Raw genomic sequence first — 13,027 nt, 5'->3', positions numbered from 1 at the left:
GCTCCACCCACTGCAAGGCCAACAGTATGACCATCAGCTCCACCCACTGCAAGGCCAACAGTATGGCCATCAGCTCCACCCACTGCAAGGCCAACAGTATGACCATCAGCTCCACCCACTGCAAGGCCAACAGTATGGCCATCAGCTCCACCCACTGCAAGGCCAACAGTATGACCATCAGCTCCACCCACTGCAAGGCCAACAGTATGGCCATCAGCTCCCCCCACTGCAAGGCCAACAGTATGGCCATCAGCTCCCCCCACTGCAAGGCCAACAGTATGGCCATCAGCTCCACCCACTGCAAGGCCAACAGTATGACCATCAGCTCCACCCACTGCAAGGCCAACAGTATGACCATCAGCTCCACCCACTGCAAGGCCAACAGTATGACCATCAGCTCCGCCGTATATACAGCCAGATGATCTGAAATACGTTTCCTGACTTCCACCCCACATTCCTGCACTACAAATGCTGACCCAGTACGTCCTGTCCTTGGATCTTTTGAACCATCTGTGTAAATGACCACAAAGTCCTGATACACAGTTTCCAGACGTCTCTTAAAGAAATCAGCTGGATCAACACCCTCCCTATCTTTCTGTAGTCTCTCCAACACTTCTAGATCAACTACTGGAGACGGGAGTAGCCATGGTGGATTTACAGGAATAACTACCGTTGGACTAAACTCCCTTCCATACAGTCCCATCTCCTTCGCCTGGGTATTACCCACCCACCCAAAGCTTGTGTTCGATCTTCGCTCATGTTCCCAGCATGCCTGTAAAATCCCTTTCGCAGGCTGAGACACCCCACGTCCTTGTAGGTTGACCCAGTAATTAATTGCCAGCTGCTGTCTCCTAATCTGCAACGGCATATCCCCCATCTCCACCTGTAATGCAGCCACTGGGGACGTCCGAAACGCCCCACTACATATTCTGAGTCCTTGCCCCTGTATGACATCTAGCCTTTCCAGTGAGGTCCGGGCTGCCGAACCATATGCTATACTTCCATAGACTATTACAGATTGGATCAATGCAACATACAGTGAGGGAAAAAAGTATTTGATCCCCTGCTGATTTTGTACGTTTGCCCACTGACAAAGACATGATCAGTCTATAATTTTTATGGTAGGTTTATTTGAACAGTGAGAGACAGAATAACAACAACAAAAATCCAGAAAAACGCATGTCAAAAATGTTATAAATTGATTTGCATTTTAATGAGGGAAATAAGTATTCGACTCCTCTGCAAAACATGACTTTGTACTTGGTGGCAAAACCCTTGTTGGCAATCACAGAGGTCAGACGTTTCTTGTAGTTGGCCACCAGGTTTGCACACATCTCAGGAGGGATTTTGTCCCACTCCTCTTTGCAGATCTTCTCCAAGTCATTAAGGTTTCGAGGCTGACGTTTGGCAACTCGAACCTTCAGCTCCCTCCACAGATTTTCTATGGGATTAAGGTCTGGAGACTGGCTAGGCCACACCAGGACCTTAATGTGCTTCTTCTTGAGCCACTCCTTTGTTGCCTTGGCCGTGTGTTTTGGGTCATTGTCATGCTGGAATACCCATCCACGAGCCATTTTCAATGCACTGGCTGAGGGAAGGAGGTTCTCACCCAAGATTTGACGGTACATGGCCCCGTCCATCGTCCCTTTGATGCGGTGAAGTTGTCCTGTCCCCTTAGCAGAAGAACACCCCCAAAGCATAATGTTTCCACCTCCATGTTTGACGGTGGGGATGGTGTTCTTGGGGTCATAGGCAGCATTCCTCCTCCTCCAAACACGGCGAGTTGAGTTGATGCCAAAGAGCTCCATTTTGGTCTCATCTGACCACAACACTTTCACCCAGTTCTCCTCTGAATCATTCAGATGTTCATTGGCAAACTTCAGACGGGCCTGTATATGTGCTTTCTTGAGCGGGCGCTGCAGGATTTCAGTCCTTCACGGCATAGTGTGTTACCAATTGTTTTCTTGGTTACTATGGTCCCAGCTGCCTTGAGATCATTGACATGATCCTCCCGTGTAGTTCTGGGCTGATTCCTCACCGTTCTCATGATCATTGCAACTCCACAAGGTGAGATCTTGCATGGAGCCCCAGGCCGAGGGAGATTGACAGTTATTTTGTGTTTCTTCCATTTGCGAATAATCGCACCAACTGTTGTCACCTTCTCACCAAGCTGCTTGGCGATGGTCTTGTAGCCCATTCCAGCCTTGTGTAGGTCTACAATCTTGTCCCTGACATCCTTGGAGAGCTCTTTGGTCTTGGCCATTGTGGAGAGTTTGGAATCCGATTGATTGATTGTTTCTGTGGACAGGTGTCTTTTATACAGGTAACAAACTGAGATTAGGAGCACTCCCTTTAAGAGTGTGCTCCTAATCTCAGCTCCTTACCTGTATAAAAGACACCTGGGAGCCAGAAATCTTTCTGATTGAGAGGGGGTCAAATACTTATTTCCCTCATTAAAATGCAAATCAATTTATAACATTTTTGAAATGCGTTTTTCTGGATTTTTTTGTTGTTATTCTGTCTCTTACTGTTCAAATAAACCTAACATTAAAATTATAGACTGATCATTTCTTTGTCAGTGGGCAAACGTACAAAATCAGCAGGGGATCAAATACTTTTTTCCCTCACTGTACATACACTTCAATGAGGAATGCCCAGCCCCCCACTCCTTCCCCGTCAGACAGTGCATCACATTTAGCACCTTCTTACACTTTCCCACCACTCTCTCAATGTGTTCTGCCCAGGTCAGTCTAGTATCAAAGTATACCCCAAGGAACCTGAAGGCCCCCACCCTCTCCAAGTTTCTCCCATATAACCTCAAGCATACCTAATCTCCCACCTTCCTCCTGGTAAAGAACACTGTTTGAGTTTTCTCTACAGAGAACCTGAATCCCCACATTAATGCCCACCGCTCTAGCTCATCCATTGCATCCTGTACCTTCCTGACTATGTATGGCACATTTCTTCCCCTCTTCCATAAGGCCCCATCATCTGCAAATAACGACCTCCCTATATCCAGCTGTACCTGAGAGTAAACATCATTGATCATGATTGAGAACAACAGAGGACTAATCACGCTCCCCTGTGGTGTACCATTATCCACCAAGTAGCTGCCTGATAAAGACTTCCCCACCCTCACCTGGATAGACCTTCCAAACAGGAAATCCTTTATCCAGTTGTACATTCTTCTTCCTACCCCCATAATATCAAGCTTGATTAACAACCCCTCCTTCCACATTGTTGCATCCTAAGATGCTGGGTTATTTTACTGATGACTCCGAAGCGTACTTATAATAACCAGAACTGATTTATTTCATGTTCACCTTAACACATTCCAATCAACTCCTTTCTACAATGTCTTCAGCCCAACTCTCCTTTACATCATTGAACATTTACCGCCCTTGCATCTCGTAATCCAATCACTTCAATGCAAGAACGGAAACCCCTTTGTCATTTGTTTATTAAAATAACTCAACTTCTGCATACAAATCCCATTGGCTATTTGCAACCATTTAAAATCTAAACTCATTAACACATATTACATTTCTCAATACACCACACACATCATATCATACGCCTTCTCCACATCAAAAAGACAGCTACAACAGTCTCCTTGTTCACCTGAGCCTTCTTGACCTCTGCTTCTAAGCAGAGCACTGGATCCATAGTTCCCCTACCCTTCCTGAACCAACTCTGATGTGGCGTTACTAGCCCTCTGCTCTCCAGGAAGTAAGTTAGCCTCTCCATAATCATATGTTCCATAATATTTCATACATGTGATGTTAAAGCTATTGGCCGATAGCTTGTTGGCTTCGTTGGATCCTTCCCGGGCTTCCAGATTGGTACCACTACTGCCTCCTCCTAACTGCCTGGTAGTTTCCCCTCCTCCCACACTCTGTTGTACAACACCAATACCTTATCCAGTGCCTCATCACTAAGATGTGCCAACATAACATAGCACACCTCATCTTTCCCAGGTGAAGTTAACCCACCCTTACCTATTGCTCTTTTCACCTCTGCCCTGGTAAATGGTGCACATCAATTACATCCTCCCTCCTTTCCAGCACTTCAGGATGCTCCTCTCTCGTGATCTCTCTCCCCCTCTGCCCCTCCTCTGACAGATTTGCGGAGCTATGCACTTGGACAAATGCTTTGGCCATCATCTCTGCTTTCTCCTCATCTGTTACTGCCACATCCTCCCCACTCGTCAACACTGGATAATCCCACTCCCTTCTGATCCCACTCATCCTCTTAATCATCCCCCACACTTCTACCACAGGTGTCGCCCTTCCAATGGTGTCACAGAACCGATGCCAACATGACCGCTTTGCCTGACGGATAGTTCTCCTCACCATGGCCTGGGCCTGCTTATACTGAATCAGATGTTGGAAGTTATGCGTCCTTTTCAGTACTCTAAATGCCCTGTTCCTAATCCTCACCATTGCCCCACATTCCTCGGTCCACCATGGGACTGCTTTCCTCCTCCCTGAACTCTTAGGTATAGCCTCAGTAGCTGCTCCCACTAAAGCTGTTCTTACCCAGTTATTCATACTATCTACATCCCTTCTCATATCCAACCGAGCCATCACCTGCTCACTCAGCTCCTGAAACCGATCCCACTTTGCCCTTCCAAACACCCACCTGCCTACTCCATCCACTAACACCTCCTCCTCCCTCCGCCCTACTGTGCATACAATGGGGTAATGATCACTCCCTACTGTTGACTCCTCCCATACCTCCCACTCACATATTCCTGCCATCGCACTAGATACCAGAGTGAGGTCCAAGGCAGACTCTTTCCCTGTGGCTACATCAATCCTGGTCCCTCGGCCATCATTCAGGCACACCAGATCTTTATTTTCTATCAAATTTTCCATCACTTGGCCATTTCCATCCATCTGTTTCCCACCCTAAAGCGTGTTGTGGGCGTTAAAATCCCCACACCACATTACCTTACTTCTTTCCTGGCCCTCCACCCTCTCCAGCACTTCCTGGTCCAATATCTGACACGGATTATAGTAGTTCACTACCACTAGCACCCCTCCTCTCATCCACACCTCCACCACCACATACTCCTGTTCAATACCTTTGCCTATCATCTTGTAGGGAATTCCTTGCTTTATGAAGGTGCACATCCCCCCCCTCCCCCTATATCTCTGTCCCTACGCACCACTACATATCACTGTATGATAAACTCCACATTCGGTTTGAGACATGTTTCCTGCACACAAATCACATCAGGCTTAGCTGGCATATCAACAATGAAGCCAACAGGCTTCGAGCATTCCACTGTAGTACTACCACTATAACTAAGATCCAGTAATACATGACTCCACCCTCGTCGAATTGAGGTCATCTCCAACCTCTTCCCATGTCAACCCTGTCATACTCAAATGTCTCCCAGCAGCTTTCACTATTAGTTTAATCCTCTCCGTTTTAGAGTCGACTTTATCAGTGCTATTGATAGCTCCTGCTATGAACGTCACCAGCTTTCTCTTTTCTATGTATACCAAATCGCTGCCCACCTGCCCCGTAATCACGGTCTAGATGCTCCTACACATCTCTCCCTTGAACCTGTATCTCCCCTGGCAGTTTTACTTCCGCATAGTATTTTTCTGTTTTTATGAACGGGTGGTGATTCCATGTGGGTGGGGGTTTTACTACATGCTACAGACCAATGATCATGGAAATGGATAACTACATGTGGGGAAACACGAAACAGTTATATTAAGTAATAGGGTGATCTTGGATGATCATATATTATTGCATGAACTGAATTGAAAGACCTGCAACGGCTTGGGACTGATGGGACAGCGTGAACTAAACCGGAGAATGCAGTTATCAAGAGCAATTATAATGACATGCTGTTGAAATGGGGCTGAAAAGAACACTAATGCGCTTAAAACAGAGTTTGCGCGTGTACAAAATGCACTTCTCAGAAGTCGACTATATATTTACTTGAGCAGCATTAGGTCAAAATGGATGATGAATACTCTTGGACAAATGGAAATATATATTTTCTGGACATCATACATGTTTTATGTCTCCGTTTGATCAAACTTTACTTATATATATAAGTTTTTTTTATTAATCTATAATTTATCTGAAACCCACAGCTGGGTTGACTGGTTGTATAAAGAATAGCTCTGTGGCCATAAAGGGACAGGCGTGTGTGTGTGTGCATTCATCCATGGCCCACTCAGCATTCAGTTGTATCCTCTCCTGTTTCTCCCGCTCTCTCGCTCTCTACTACATCTCCAAGTATCCCTGTCGAGTGAAATGGACGTCAGTGTTCTGGTAACAGTATAACTTCCTCCACTGTCCCTTTCCCCATACTGGGCTCGAACCATTGATCCTCTGCTCGCAAACACACGTGACTGCCCTCCTTGACTGTTTGAGCTATAGAAAAAGACTAAGCTAGCTATGGAGTGAGTTTACGGTACATTTTTAACTCTGTTCCACTCACCCTTTCTAAACTCGCTACACACAGGGAGGGATAGAGATTAGAAATACAATTCCCATTCTCACTTCTCATGTTGTTGTAGCCTACTGAAAGGATCCTTGTTAGTGTAATAGATCCACTTCACTGGCCAGCTAGCCGATCTCCTTTTGCTATAGTAGGATGTCATGCAGACACCTCTTAAGCAGAGGGACACTGAGGAGCAAACATGGGTTTAGTTTGATCTATTCAACATTCATTAGTCTAGAAGTCTGTATGTATAGAATGAAAAGATGTCCTCCGTTGGGGAGCATTTAAGCACATATATCATCTACACCTCTTTCTATTGTAGTAGATCAATGCATACAGTTAAAGTCCCACTCCTCCACATTGGGATAAATCTGGATAACACACACCTGTTTACTTTGACACTCCTGGTGTTGTGAACCTAATCCTGATTTACAGTCACCTCTGACCCCACAGTACACACCATCTATTCTATGACATCCCCTTATGGTCAGTCCAGTCCAAGACAGGTCAGTCATGTCTGGTTCAGTTTAGCATGGTCCTGTGTAGCTGTAATACAGTGTGTGTGTGTATTGTTTAAATGTGTTTAGTAATGGTTACATCTGCATTGCTTGCTGTTTGGGGTTTTAGGCTGGGTTTCTGTATAGCACTTTGTGACATCTACTGATGTAAAAAGGGCTTTATGAATAAAATGTGATTAACTAACACAGAGTTTAGTAAATGGGTAACTAACACAGTGTTTAAAACAGAGACACTGATGGGGATCACATCTCCAACAGTGCCATCTAGTGGCGAGAAAGGATAAGTGTCAGCACTGAGTTAATTAGCAGTACCACTGTCAGAGGAGAAGGCACTTGTGACATGACCTGAAAAGGCAGTATTGAGTGTTGAGACTAGAAGCCTCATTCTGTGACCTCTATCTCTCCCTCCAGACAGATGTAAAGTAGATAGGCCCTCCATGTAGACCAGAGAGTAGCAGAGAGCACCTGTGGAGAGAAACAGCAGGTTATCAATAGAATAGATCTGGGACCAGAGAAACTGTCATCCTGAAGCATGGAGAGCAGGTCCCTGGGAGAGGTATCATCTTATCGTCCTCCACCAACCACTGGATGTGAGTCTATGAGCGTGTACTCAGAGTATTGTCCACATCCTGCCTTTTTATTCTCATCTTGTGACTAAATAGATCTTTGTCCTAATTTTCTTTCTTTCAGTTTCCATCCTGTTTTCCTCCTTTGTGGATGTTTTTCACATGGATCAGTAAGTTAGAATTTTGAGTGAAGCTTTTCCCGCAATCATCACAGCTAAATGGTTTAGGCTCATCTCTTGTGTGAGTCAGTTTATGCTTCTTTAGGGACCCCTTCCGATTGAAGCTTTTCCCACAGTCATCACAGCTAAATGATTTCTCCCCTGTGTGAATCCTCATGTGGTTGGACAGATATCCTTTGAGTTTGAAGGTCTTGCCACAAACAAGGCAGGTGCAGAGTTTCCCACCGTGACAGAGGCGGACATGGGCCATCACTTTACAGGTGGAGTTGTAGCGTTTTCTGCAGAAGCGGCATTCACTGGGTCTCTTCTTAAAGAGAGTCACATGCCTCTGCAGGTAAGCTTTCAGAGCAAACATTTCACAACAGTCACCGCAGTGGTGAGTTTTTCTAAGCGTGGTGCTGGGTTTGGAACAGTGTTCCCCCTTTGAGCTGTGGCTGGAGGCATTGTTTTGATTACCTGGAGGGTCACAGGGAATGTAGAGGCCCTTCAGGTGGGTCACAGTAACAAAAGGTGTGAGATCCACTTGTTTAGGGTCCCTCTCTCTGTTCTCCACAGTCTGGGTTTGGGGACGTTTTTTGTTTTGTTTTTATATTTAGCAGACGCTCTTATCCAGAGTGACTTACAGGAGCAATTAGGGTTAAGTGCCTTGCTCAAGGGCACATCGACAGATTTTTCACTTAGTCGGCTTGGGGATTAGAACCAGGGACCTTTCGGTTACTGGCACAACGCTCTTAACCACTAAGCTACCTGCCGCCCAGGTAGTGGGTCCTCCTGATCACATTCACTTTCCACACAGGAAGGAGTGAATTTGATATCAGCCTCCAGCCCTCCTGAGTGGTCCTGAGTTCCTCCTCTTTAATCTGTGTGAGCTCTGGGTTCTCCTGCCCCAGACTGGGGCTCCACTCCTGCTGCTCAGGGAGAACCTCCTCTTCAGAGACAACGAGAGAGAGCTGCAGGGATTCTGGAGGAAAGGAGCAGAGGTTATCTATACAGCCTTTAGACGGTCGTCACTAGCTGGCACAGCCACAAAGTCATAAACCCTGCCTATTTCTAAAATGTATCTTCTTAAAGCAGAACTGAACTCAATAACCAATTTCTCTTGTTGAAAACAGCATGTGACATCGATATAATTCAGAAACATTTATTCCAGAGCCAAAATGGTAGGTACATTTTGGTCATAAAGTATCTTCCAAAACTGAATTGTGAGATTTGAGTACAAGAGTTTGTCATGACCTAGTTGAGGGTTGGGTTTAGATTTCAACAATACCCTTTGAGTCATGTTAGGGACAACTGTAGTATTTTAGCTAACCCTTCCCCTAACCTTAACCCAAATCACCTAACCTGCTACCTAAATTCTGCTAACCTTTGTCATTAGTTCTCCTAACCACCAATGTAAATTCTCCCCATAATTCTCCTTTGTTGTTATGATGCAACAAGCAACCTGGTCTCAGAGAAAGACGTATAATAATATAGCTCCTCAAATAGAGCTATGTTAGGTCATCCAATTCATATGCTATTGTATGACCAGGTAAGACATATGATACTATAGCTTCAATAATTTGTATGATTTTGTACGACAGTTACGACATTCATAATGTAACCTAATGTAATATATCATACTAAACGTATAGAATGTTTACATACTAAATCCTACAAATTGTTCTGATATCAGGCTGCATGACAACGGCGCTTCGAGTCTTGCATAGCATTTTCAAAGCAGTCTGATCCGATACAAAAGTACTGCTGATGCTTGTATAACATTTAAATCACCCCGTGATCAAAGACGTCGAAGCTTTGTTTGACCACATGCTTTTTCGAAACGTGTTTTACAAAATTGGAGAGTACACAGATTTTTTAAAAATGTTACAGCAATTGAACAGCAGCTCAGCAGGTAGGGTTTGGAAGACTGACAATAAGACAGGGTCGAATCGCGGCAAAAGCACAATATTTGGATTTATTTTTATGTGAAACCACACTATCTGCACATTGTTGTTCTAATAATTAATTTAATTTAGTAGGCTATATGATAAGCTTGACACACGCAACCTCCTAAATAATGGCATGGATTCAGTTTTAGAAAAAAAAGAATTAAATAAAGTCATATCCAAGCTGAATCAATATCTGCAAGATCTTATGATAGGATTCTACATAACAGAACCAAAGACAGAGTAGTAAAACGTTACAGTAAGACAAAAAACAATTTTCTCTCGTGGCCAAGACTCAACACCGTGCCACTAGGCAAAATACACAGGTAGGCTATGCTACAGTTTGATAACACCATCTGCTCTAAACTTCAATGTACATCATTCAAAACAACAAGAAGATCTAAACGTATATCCCCATGAAACTGATTAAGATCAAATTAGGGCCGGGAAGATACCAATGCTAACATGATAGCCTCTTCTCTTTAAATAAATATGGCATTGTAACCAACATCGGAGAAGGCGTGTTTGCAGAGGGGCGTGGTTTATATAGCTAAATAGCTACTCTACTGGTGGCAAAATTTGACTGTAGGGTGTCAAATATAGTTAAAAGTTGACCCTATTCATCTATGGCAAAGATACTTATATGTTAACCCTTTCATCAGTGTTAGCTAGTTCCTGGCTAGTTAGGTCTTCAGCCAGCATGGAACAAAAGGGGGGGGAAAGTATTTTCAAAACTCAGACGAAGTCAAGTCAACTCATCTGTTAGTGCTGCTGTGAACTGCATCACAACAGACATGCCAAACGGGAGATGTATATATATTTTTAAAAAAGGATATCATTGATGCAATTTTAATATTTTAGTTGATTTGGGTATCACCAAATTTGCTTGAGATCTTTTTCCTTCAACACTGCATCCAAGTTCCTTGACATGTATTTTCAAACTTCCTGGTAGTTAGCCATGAGAGAAAAATTACTTTTCAGAATGACAGTAAAGGAAACGTTAAACAAACCAACCACACTTCCCCCTGGCCAGCTGGCTCATGACATCAGATCATGAAAATAAAATATTAATACCTAATGAATTTATTTCAATTACCTGATATGCTTATATCAACTGTAACTCAGTAAAATCTTATAAATTGTTGCGTCTATATTTTTGTTCAGTGTAGCTATCAGTAGATCTACATACGAACCTATTCTACATAGTTTTATATCCGGTGTGATCCGCAGCAGTCTCTGTAGCCGATCATTCTCCTCGTGGTCCTCCGCTACCGTTTCTTCAACTGCCCCGAAAATCTCCACACAGCCGCGGTTAAACGCTCATTTAAAAATAAACGAAACGACTGTAGTTTAGACATGTTTCAGTCGACTGAGAGTTGGGTATTCAGCTTGTATGGCTTCGTCCACGACGAAAAAACTGTGGTCACAATCAAAACAAACCCGCTCTCAGTTTTACTTCCGTAATTTTTTGTTCTGTTTTTATCAGCAGGTGGCGAGCCCATGAACAAATCACAGCGCCCCCATGTGGATGGGGTTTTACTACAAGCTACAGACCAACGATAATGGGAATAGATACAGTAGCTCAGCGATTCTTGAAAGACGGGACAAACTCTACCTTTTTTCCACAAATATTTTTCTTAATATTAACAACATTCGAAATATACAGTTTGATAGATCAAATAACCTCCTAATTCTAAAAATGTTTCATAAAATGCATCTAACTGGATTTATGCCAACTCCATCAGACATCATAAAAGGCATTTCATTTTTACATTTATTGTCCAACAAATTGTTTCATTCTAACATTAGATTATTCAAATATGTAATAGCGATATTTTATATCGCTATATCAGGGATGGGCATTTTTCCTCAGTTGCTTCACGACTCTAAAACCTAATTAAAATAAACATATTTGAACCAAATGTAATATCCTGTCAGGTAGATGGAGTTGACAGTTTATGGTTGTGACCATGGTGATTTCAATATTGTTTATTTAAGTCTATTAAAAGTTTAGAACTTAACAGACCATGACTGGTCTTGTTGCAGTACATGTAATGAGGAAATGAAGAAGGGGTCCTTGCTCATTCTTGATTAATTGATTATTTTAGACAAATCTGTCGGAGTTGACCAAATCTCCAGACACCTTTTTTTGGGAATCCCAGTATTGAGAGAAATATTATTTAAATTCAGAGAGGGTTATTGCAAGGAACTACATATGATACTTTTTCAGTTAATATACAGTGGGGAAAAAAAGGATTTAGTCAGCCACCAATTGTGCAAGTTCTCCCACTTAAAAAGATGAGAGAGGCCTGTCATTTTCATCATAGGTACACGTCAACTATGACAGACAAAATGAGATTTTTTTTCTCCAGAAAAACACATTGTAGGATTTTTAATGAGTTTACTTGCAAATTATGGTGGAAAATAAGTATTTGGTCAATAACAAAAGTTTCTCAATACTTTGTTATATACCCTTTGTTGGCAATGACACAGGTCAAACGTTTTCTGTAAGTCTTCACAAGGTTTTCACACACTGTTGCTGGTATTTTGGCCCATTCCTCCATGCAGATCTCCTCTAGAGCAGTGATGTTTTGGGGCTGTCGCTGGGCAACACAGACTTTCAACTCCCTCCAAAGATGTTCTATGGGGTTGAGATCTGGAGACTGGCTAGGCCACTTCAGGACCTTGAAATGCTTCTTACGAAGCCACTCTTTCGTTGCCCGGGCGGTGTGTTTGGGATCATTGTCATGCTGAAAGACCCAGCCACGTTTCATCTTCAATGCCCTTGCTGATGGAAGGAGGTTTTCACTCAAAATCTCACGATACATGGCCCCATTCATTCTTTCCTTTACACGGATCAGTCGTCCTGGTCCCTTTGCAGAAAAACAGCCCCAAAGCATGATGTTTCCACCCCCATGCTTCACAGTAGGTATGGTGTTCTTTGGATGCAACTCAGCATTCTTTGTCCTCCAAACACGACGAGTTGAGTTTTTACCAAAAAGTTATATTTTGGTTTCATCTGACCATATGACATTCTCCCAATCCTCTTCTGGATCATCCAAATGCACTCTAGCAAACTTCAGACGGGCCTGGACATGTACTGGCTTAAGCAGGGGGACACGTCTGGCACTGCAGGATTTGAGTCCCTGGCGGCGTAGTGTGTTACTGATGGTAGGCTTTGTTACTTTGGTCCCAGCTCTCTGCAGGTCATTCACTGGGTCCCGCAGTGTGGTTCTGGGATTTTTGCTCACCGTTCTTGTGATCATTTTGACCCCACGGGGTGAGATCTTGCGTGGAGCCCCAGATCGAGGGAGATGATCAGTGGTCTTGTATGTCTTCCATTACCTAATAATTGCTCCCACAGTTGATT

The sequence above is a fragment of the Coregonus lavaretus genome (assembly GCF_964263955.1).
Source record: "Coregonus lavaretus genome assembly, chromosome: 5".
NCBI lineage: Eukaryota > Metazoa > Chordata > Actinopteri > Salmoniformes > Salmonidae > Coregonus > Coregonus lavaretus.
This window is presented reverse-complemented; position numbering follows the sequence as displayed.